General features: G+C 34.9%; 1 non-coding gene across 1 annotated transcript; it reads right to left on the bottom strand.

Annotated features, from left to right (window-relative positions):
• Positions 1-9270: 9270 nt before the first annotated feature.
• Positions 9271-9374, bottom strand: LOC112773906 (small nucleolar RNA R71). Its single transcript, XR_003188429.1, has one exon. It is a non-coding gene; the product is annotated as a small nucleolar RNA R71 (small nucleolar RNA).

Here is a 9374-nt window from a genome sequence, read left to right as displayed (position 1 = left end):
ATAATCCTCTTATTTGGGTAATTAGGGTTTTTGTGGCTAATAAACTAGAATTGAACCTAACCCTCTAATCTATATTAAGTGACCAAGGAATTGGCAGTTGATTAGGTTAGAGGAGACTAAATCACTAAGGAATTAGAATTTAATCAATTATAGTTTGCCATGAAATGAACCTTGCATGATTAAAATAGTTAGTAAGAAAACTTAATTCGGAAGAATAAACAACTTCGAAACCTTAACTATCTTCTCACATACGCTTCACACCGATTCTACTGTTTGCTTTCTTAAATCTTTTGAATTACTGTTTAATGATTTTGAACCCCAAAACACCATTTTCTAGTTGCCTGACTAAGTGATTCATTCGACTATTGTTGCTCAGTCCATCAATCCTCGTCGGATCGACCCTCACTCACCTGAGGTATTACTTGGTACAACCCTGTGCACTTTGACAGAGGAAAAATGTCGATAAAGATTTTCACAAAAATTTGCATTGCAAGTATAGTTCTAAACCGATAACTAAACCTCAGTCAATGTTTATACAAACCCAATAAAAATTAACCGAAGTATTTAAACCTCGGGTCGTCTCTCAAGGAATTACAGGGAAGTGTACTTATAATTGGTTATGGAAAAGTATTTTTGGGGTTTTTGTGATAAGAGACAAGTAATGTAAATAGCAAGGAAATAAAACAGCCACTAAGAAAAGTCCTAGCAAGGATTGAGAATTGAAATTCCTATCCTCATTATTATCATCAATTGTGATGGTAATTTCCTTTAGCTTTCACTTAGTTAACCTCTAACAATGAAGGAAAGTCAAGTGAGTAAACTCAACTTAAGTTCACAAGTCCTAATCAAAGACTAGATTTAGTGAAGCCTAAGCTAACCAGCAAGTCTTAATTACCAATCAACAAAAGAATTTTGATAACTCAAGAGTCTCTAATTGATCAATTCAAGTTAAGAACATTAAAATCTAATTTAAAATCCAACCAAGCATTTTATCAAACACTTGGAAGGCATAAAATAATAACTTAGAAAATTAACAAGGCATAGCAAAATCTAAGACTAACAATTATAAGAGGAAACAATAACAACAAAGTAAAGAAAGCAATCATAAACATGGAAACATAAATTGCATTAATACGGATTAAAGAAAACAAGAAGAATTCATAAACTAAATTGGCAACATAAAGTAATCAACAAGAGAAATAGACAACTAAGGTACTAGAACAAATAAAAGTAGAAGAGGAATTAAATTAAAGTAAAGTAGAAATCTGAATTTGAGAAAAGCTAAACCTAAAAACCCTAAAACCTAATAATTGTGAATGAAATTGTGAATGATTCATTCCCCCTCCCAGCTCCACTCTGCAGCCTCTATTCTTCATTTACAGGCTTGAAACTGGGCCAAAAGTAGCCCAGAAAATGCCCCCAGCATTTTCTGTAAATTGCAGCATGTGACGCTCTGTCACGCATATGCGTCAGCCACGCGTACGCGTCACTTGTCTTTTTCACTGTCCATGCGTAGGCGTTAGCCACGCGTGCACGTCGTGTTTCTGTTGCAACAGTCATGCGTACGCGTTGCCCATGCGTGCGCGTCGTTACCAGATTCTGAAATACTTTATTTCTTGTGTTCCTTCCACTTTTGCATGCTTCTGTTTTATCCTCTAAGCCATTCCTGCCCTATAAAACCTGAAAACACTTAACACACATATCACGACATCGAATGGTAATAAGAGAGAATTAAAATTAGCAAATTTAAGGCCAAAGAAGCATGTTTTCAATCATAGCACAAAATTAGGAAGGAAAATATAAAACATGCAAATTATATGAATAAGTGTGAGAATAATGGATAAAATCCAATCAATTCAGCATAAAATGTACCACGAAATAGTGGTGCATCAAATCTCCCAACACTTAAACATTAGCATGTCCTCATGCTAAGCTCAAGAGAACCAAAAGAATGAAGAGGAATGGTAAAATTTATGAAATGCAACCTATCTATATGAATGCAACTACATGCTGAATGCTCTTACCTACTTGGTTAAAAGTAAATCAAATTCTTCAAAAACAAATATGAACTAGATTCCACTAATTCAAATCATAAAATGAAGTACATATAGACTTGCAAGAAGAAAGCTTGTGAAAGTCAGGAACAAAGAATCGAGCATCGAACCCTCACTGGTAGTATATACACTATAATCATTCAGGTGTTTAAGGTTCGATTCTCTCAATTCTCTACTAATCTTGTTTTCTAAAACTTGCTCTTCTTCTACCAATCAACAAAAATTTAATGCACAAATACACATATCAAGAGGTCTTTTAAGGGTTGTAATGGGGTTAGGGTCAAAGTAGGATTGTATTTGGTCAAGTGGACTAAAATCTGAATCCTTGATTAACCTAAACTTCTCACTTAACTTAAGACAATCCATGTAATTAAAATATAAAACCTGACTACCCATTGACTATGTTTCCCACATATTAATGCATCTCATTCTTTTAGTACAGTACATATACATTGCTATCACCATTTACTTTGGGGCATTTTGTCCCCTTTTATTATTTGCTCTTTTTTTCTTTTTCTCTTTTTTTTTCTTTTCTTTTCTTTTGTTTTTTCTTAATACATATGACTAAGGTATTGAATACATGAACATGTCCTTAACATTTTTTTTTCACATTTTCATAAAAATATACAACACCCAATTCTCAAACCAAATGTTTCCAAACCCAACTTCCCCACACTTAATTCATGAGCACTTTCACTAGTCTAAGCTAACCAAGGATTCAAATTAAGGACATTATTGTTTTCCGCTTAGAGTTAGTGATATGCTAAAGTAAAAAACAAATGGGGTTAAAAGGCTCAACATTGGTTTGCAAAGGATAATTAAAAGGATAAGGCCATATGGGTATGTAAGCTATAGTGAAACAAAGGCCTCAATCACATAAGTGCATGCATACATCAAACAATGAAAATATAGAATTAAGCAAGACAAAGATCACAATTTTAGAGAGAACAACACACACCAAAACAGAATATTGGTTGATAAAATGCAACCAATTCAAATAGGTTCAAATTCTCACTGGATTTGTGTGTTCGAGCTCTTAAACCATGTTCCAAAATAAATTCTTCAAGCAAGTTCAACAAAAATTTTAATTCAAATGAGTGAAATACTCTAAGCAGTTTTTTTTTTTTTTTTTGGAAAAGAATTCATCACATCAACCAAGTAGTGGTAGAATGTGCACAAAATCTAACAAACATGCAATCAATCATGCAAATGCAACAATGAACTAACAAAGAAAATTAAAAATTGGTATTGAGAAGAAAATGACTAACCCACGGAAGTCGGTATTGACCTCCCTACACTTAAAGATTACGCCGTCCTCGGTGCATGCAAAGATATGCAAGTGGACGGGTAGCCACAACTGATGCGCTTTCTCAAAAGATTGTATGGAGAGACTTGTTGTGCCCCAATTAGAAACTTTTTCTTTTCCCTCTTGGTGGCCAACCTAAAAGGAGAGAAGAAGAAAGAAGAAGAAGAATCCACAAACAAAGATATGAAAAGAAATAAAATATATGGGTAGGATAATGCCAAATAATAATAAAGTTCTCAACTACATGGTAGCTACAACATACAAGTGAGAAAATTATATAGGCAAAGGGCATGGGGAATAAATACCAAACAAGTCAAGAAGCACCCAAAACAATGCAAGAAATACGCAACAGTTGAGTAAGAAAAGTTAACACCAATGGAAAATTAGCAAACATAGGAAAAAAAATAAAAACATGCATAAAGTGAAAATGCAATGAATGATAGTATGCTAATGCAATTTGTAAAAGAGAATGAAGGATAAGAAAAATGATAAGTGAACTTTTGAAAAGTGAGAGAAGAATGTAAGAAAGGAAGAAGAAAGAAGAAGAAAGGAGAAAGAAAGAAAGAAAAAGAAAGGCATAAACAAAGCGCGAACACGACACGTGCACATAGGTCACGTGTAACAGGAACAGGCATGCGACGCGTGAGCATCGTCCACGCGTACGCGTGGATGACCCAAAATGAAAAGTGACGCATGAGCGTACGCGTGACTACTCATCGTGCTAGACGCGCGATTCCAGCATTACACCCGCACAACTCTCTGTTCAATGTACCAAATTACGCCGATATTCATTCCGTGCGTACGCGTCGCCGACGTCCACGCGTGGAACCCCAAAATGGCTAGTGACGCATACGTGTGGATCACACGTACGCGTGGGGTGGGTTGTGCTCTAGGCACCCCTTCCGCACAGTTCCAGCGTAACTCTCTGTTCAATATACTAGAGAGCGAACCTCCATATGATGCATGCGCGTCACTGACGCTTACGCATCATGTGCACTTTTTTTTATAAACGAACAAGCTACCAAAGTAAAGCCAAACTTTATTAAATAAGTAAAACCACAGCTTAAACTCAATAATCCTAACTAAAAATAAAAATTCAAATTATTACCAATATAAATAAAAGGAAAAATAGGAAGAAGTTACCATGGTAGGGTGTCTCCCACCTAGCACTTTTAGTTAAAGTCCTTAAGTTGGACATTTTGGTGAGCTCCTTGTCATGGTGGCTTGTACTTGAACTCATCTTAAAACTTCCACCAACGGTTGGACTTCCAGTAAGCTCCAACATTTCCAAATGAATTCGCTAAGCCTTGATGAAGTCCTTCACAAGCTTTGAGCTCCCGAAGTTGATCTTGTTGTATGCCGAGATCCCAAATCTTGTTTCTACACCCGTCTTTAACTTGATTATCCTTGTTCCAACCGGGTGGCAAGCAATCCAAATTCTCACTGAGGCATCCCAACAACTTCCTAGACCCAATCAATTCAGAACTATACCAACCATTGCACTTAGACCTTGAGCTTCCATCCATAATGAACTTTGAATGGAAATTCCAACCACTAACCATCCCCCTTTTACTCTTAAAGCCATAAAGAGCTCTAAGTTGTCCATCCGTCTCAAGCAAACCGTATACAAACAAGAAATGATCTCCAATGGTGGCCCTACCAATGTATGCTTCACTCTCTTGGACTCCTCTTTGATGATCTCCACCTCTTGACAAGCTTCTTCAACATCAACCTCTTCCTCAAGTCTAACGGGAGAGGATTCAATTATAGATAAAAACTCATCAATTATGTAATCCATTCCATGATTGATGAGCGGATAATTTATACGCTTTTTGGCGTTGTTTTTACATAGTTTTTAGTATGAGTTAGTTAGTTTTTAATATATTTTTATTAGTTTTTAAATAAAAATCACATTTCTGGACTTTACTATGAGTTTGTATATTTTTCTGTGATTTCAGGTAATTTCTGGCTGAAATTGAGAGACTCGAGCAAAAATCTGATTCAGAGGCTGAAGAAGGACTGCAGATGCTGTTGGATTCTGACCTCCTTGCACTCAAAGTGGATTTTCTGGAGTTAAAGGAGTCCAAATGGCACGCATTCAATTGCGTTGGAAAGTAGACATCCAGGGCTTTCTAGCAATATATAATAGTTCACACTTTGCCCAAGTTTAGATGACGCAAACTGGCGTTTAACGCCAGCTTTCTGCCCTATTCTGGCGTTAAACGCCAGAAACAAGTTGCAAAGCAGAGTTAAACGCCAGAAACAAGTTACAAACTGGCGTTTAACTCCAAAACGAGTCTCTACATATGAAAGCTCAATGCTCATCCCAAGCACACACCAAGTGGGCCCGGAAGTGGATTTCTGCATCATTTACTCATTCCTGTAACCCTAGGTTATTAGTCTAGTATATAAACTACTTTTAGAGATTTATTTTATATCTTTTGTTAAGCTTTAGATCATATTGTACACGTTTAGGGGGCTGGCCATTCGGCCATGCCTGGACCTTCATCACTTATGTATTTTCAACGGTGGAGTTTCTACACACCATAGATTAAAGTGTGGAGCTCTGCTATTCCTCATGAATTAATGCAAAGTACTATTGTTTATCTATTCAACTCAAGCCTATTTCTTCTCTAAGATATTCATTCACACACAAGAACATGATGAATGTGATGATTATGTGACACTCATCACCATTCTCACTTATGAACGCGTGCCTGACAAACACTTCTGTTCTACATGAAAGCAAGCTTGAATGCATATCTCTTAGCCTCCTGATTTACGATCAGAGTCTTCGTGGTATAGGCTAGAATTATTGGCGGCCATTCTTGAGATCCGGAAAGTCTAAACCTTGTCTGTGGTATTCCGAGTAGGATCTGGGAAGGGATGGCTGTGACGAGCTTCAAACTCTCGAGTGCTGGGCGTAGTGACAGACGCAAAAGGATTACTGAATCCTTTTCCAGCATGATTGAGAACCGACAGATGATTAGCCGTGCGGTGACAGCGCATTTGGACCATTTTCACTGAGAGGACGGGATGTAGCCATTGACAACGGTGATGCCCAACATACAGCTTGCCATGGAAAGGAGTATGAAGGATTGGATCAAGACAGTAGGAAAACAGAGGTTCAGAAGGAACAAAAGCATCTCCATATGCTTATCTGAAATTCTCACCAATGAATTACATAAGTATTTCTATCCTATTTTATATTTTAATTATATTTTAATTATCAAATCTCCATAACCATTTGAATCCACCTGACTGAGATTTACAAGGTGACCATAGCTTGCTTCAAGCCGACAATCTCCGTGGGATCGACCCTTACTCACGTAAGATTTATTACTTGGATGACCCAGTGCACTTGCTGGTTAGTTGTGCGAAGTTGTGACAAAGAACTAAGATTTTGAACGCGCGTATAAAGTTTTTGGCGCCGTTACCAAGGAATGAACGATCACGATTTTGTGCACCATGTTTTTGGCGCCGTTGCCGGGGATTGTTCGAGTTTGGACAACTGACGGTTCATCTTGTTGCTCAGATTAGGTAATTTTATTTTAATTTTACATTTTTATTTTTATTCTTTTTTTTTTTTGAAAAATTTTCAAAAAAAAAGAAAAAAATATTTTTATAAAATAAATATTTTAAATTATTCTATGTTCTTCAGAATTTTTAAGGATGAATTCTAGAGTTTCATTGTGATATGTTGAATCCTGGCTGGCTGTTAAGCCATGTCTAACCTTTTTACCGAGGTTTCAACTATCATGAGAAGAGCTTCTTTGTCTTTCTCAGCAATTTAGCTGTTGTATGCAATGTTCTGCTAAAGCTTGGCTGGCCATTGGCCATGTCTAGTGTTTTAGACCGGAGCTTTCACTGAAAGCTTGGCTGGCTAGTAAGCCATGTCTAATTCCTGGACCGGAGTTTTAGACTAACATTGCAAGATTCCTGGAATTTTTATTAAAAATTTTGAAATCCTTATTTTTCTTTTTCAAAATAATTTTCGAAAAATCAAAAAAATTTTATAAAATCATAAAACCAAAAATAATTTTGTGTTTCTTATTTGAGTCTAGTGTCAAATTGTAAGTTTGGTGTCAATTGCATGCTTTTAATTTTTCTTTAAAATTTCGAAAACTCATGCATGTGTTCTTCATGATCTTCAAGTTGTTCTTGATGATCTTCTTTGTTTGATCTTTGCAATTTTATGTTTTATGTCTTTTCTTGTTTTTTATATGCATTTTCAATTTGTTAGTGTATAAACATTGAAAATTTCTAAGTTTGGTGTCTTGCATGTCTTTCTTTTCTTAAAAATATTTTCGAAAACATGTTCTTGATGTTCATCCTGACATTCAAAGTGTTCTTGGTGTTCATCTTGACATTCAAAGTGTTCTTGCATGCATCATGTATTTTGATCTTGAATTTTCATGTTTTGAGTCATTTTCATGTTTTTCTCTTTCCTCATTAAAAATTCAAAAATCAAAAAAATATCTTTCCCTTTTTCTCTCATAAATTTTCGAAAATTTGGTTTGATTTAGTCAAAAAGGCTTTAAAATTTAATTGTTTCTTATGAGTCAAATCAAATTTTCAATTTAAAAATTCTATCTTTTTCAAATCTTTTTCAAAAATCAAATCTTTTTTATTTTTTTCTTTCATAATTTTGAAATTTTCAAACTTTATTTTCAAAATCTTTTTCTTATTTCTATTTCATATTTTTGAAATCAATGCTAACAATTAATGTGATTGATTCAAAAATTTTAAGTTTGTTACTTGCCTAGTAAGAAAGGTTCAATCTTTAAATTTTAAAATCATATCTTTTTGTTCCTTGTTAGTCAAGTAATCAACTTTAATTTTTAAAATCAAATCTTTTTAAATTTCTTTTTCAAATCTTTTTCAAAATCAATTTCAAAAGCTTTTCTAACCTCTTATGTTTTCAAAATTGATTTTCAAATCTTTTTTAAATTAATCCTATCTTTTTGTTTGATTCTTATCTTTTTCAAAATCACCTAACTAATTTTCCCTCTCTAATTTTTGAAAACTCCTATCCACTTTTTCAAAATTCTTTTTAATTAACTAATTGTTTTAAATTTCAATTTTATTTTATTTCTTTTTATATTTTTTAATTCTAATTAATTAATTTAATAAAAACAAAAATATTTTTATTTTATTTTATTTAATTTTCGAATTCTTCCCTCTCTCATCTCCTTCTATTTATTTATTTATCTACTAACACCCCTCTTTCACTCAAAAATTCGAACCCACTCTTCTCCTCTGTGTTCGAATTCTTATCTTTTCCCTCTTCCATTATTCTCTTCTTATATTCATATAAGGAATCTCTATACTGTGACATAGAGGATTCCATATTTTCTTTTCTGTTCTCTTCTTTTTCATATGAGCAGGAACAAGGATAAGAACATTCTTGTTGAAGCTGATCTTGAACCTGAAAGGACTTTGAAGAGGAAGCTAAGGGAAGCTAAAGCACAACTCTTTGGAGAAAATCTGACAGAAATTTTTGAAAAAGAAGGAGACATGGCCGAACCCAACAACAATGCAAGGAAGATGCTTGGTGACTTCACTGCACCAAATTCCAACTTACATGGAAGAAGCATCTCAATCCCTGCCATTGGAGCAAACAATTTTGAGCTAAAGCCTCAATTAGTTTCTCTGATGCAACAGAATTGCAAGTTTCATGGACTTCCATCAGAAGATCCTTTTCAGTTTTTAACTGAATTCTTGCAAATCTGTGATACTGTTAAGACCAATGGGGTTGATCCCGAGGTCTACAGGCTTATGCTTTTCCCATTTGCTGTAAGAGATAGAGCTAGAATATGGTTGGACTCTCAACCTAAAGATAGCCTGAACTCTTGGGATAAGCTGGTCACAACTTTCTTAGCCAAGTTCTTTCCTCCTCAAAAGCTTAGCAAGCTTAGAGTGGATGTTCAAACCTTCAAACAGAAAGAAGGTGAATCCCTCTATGAAGCTTGGGAGAGATACAAGCAACTGACAAAAAAGTGTCCTTCTGACAT

Source organism: Arachis hypogaea, chromosome 18 (genome assembly GCF_003086295.3).
Source record: "Arachis hypogaea cultivar Tifrunner chromosome 18, arahy.Tifrunner.gnm2.J5K5, whole genome shotgun sequence".
NCBI lineage: Eukaryota > Viridiplantae > Streptophyta > Magnoliopsida > Fabales > Fabaceae > Arachis > Arachis hypogaea.
Note: the sequence above shows the minus strand (reverse complement) of the source record. Positions and strands in the feature narration are given on the sequence as shown.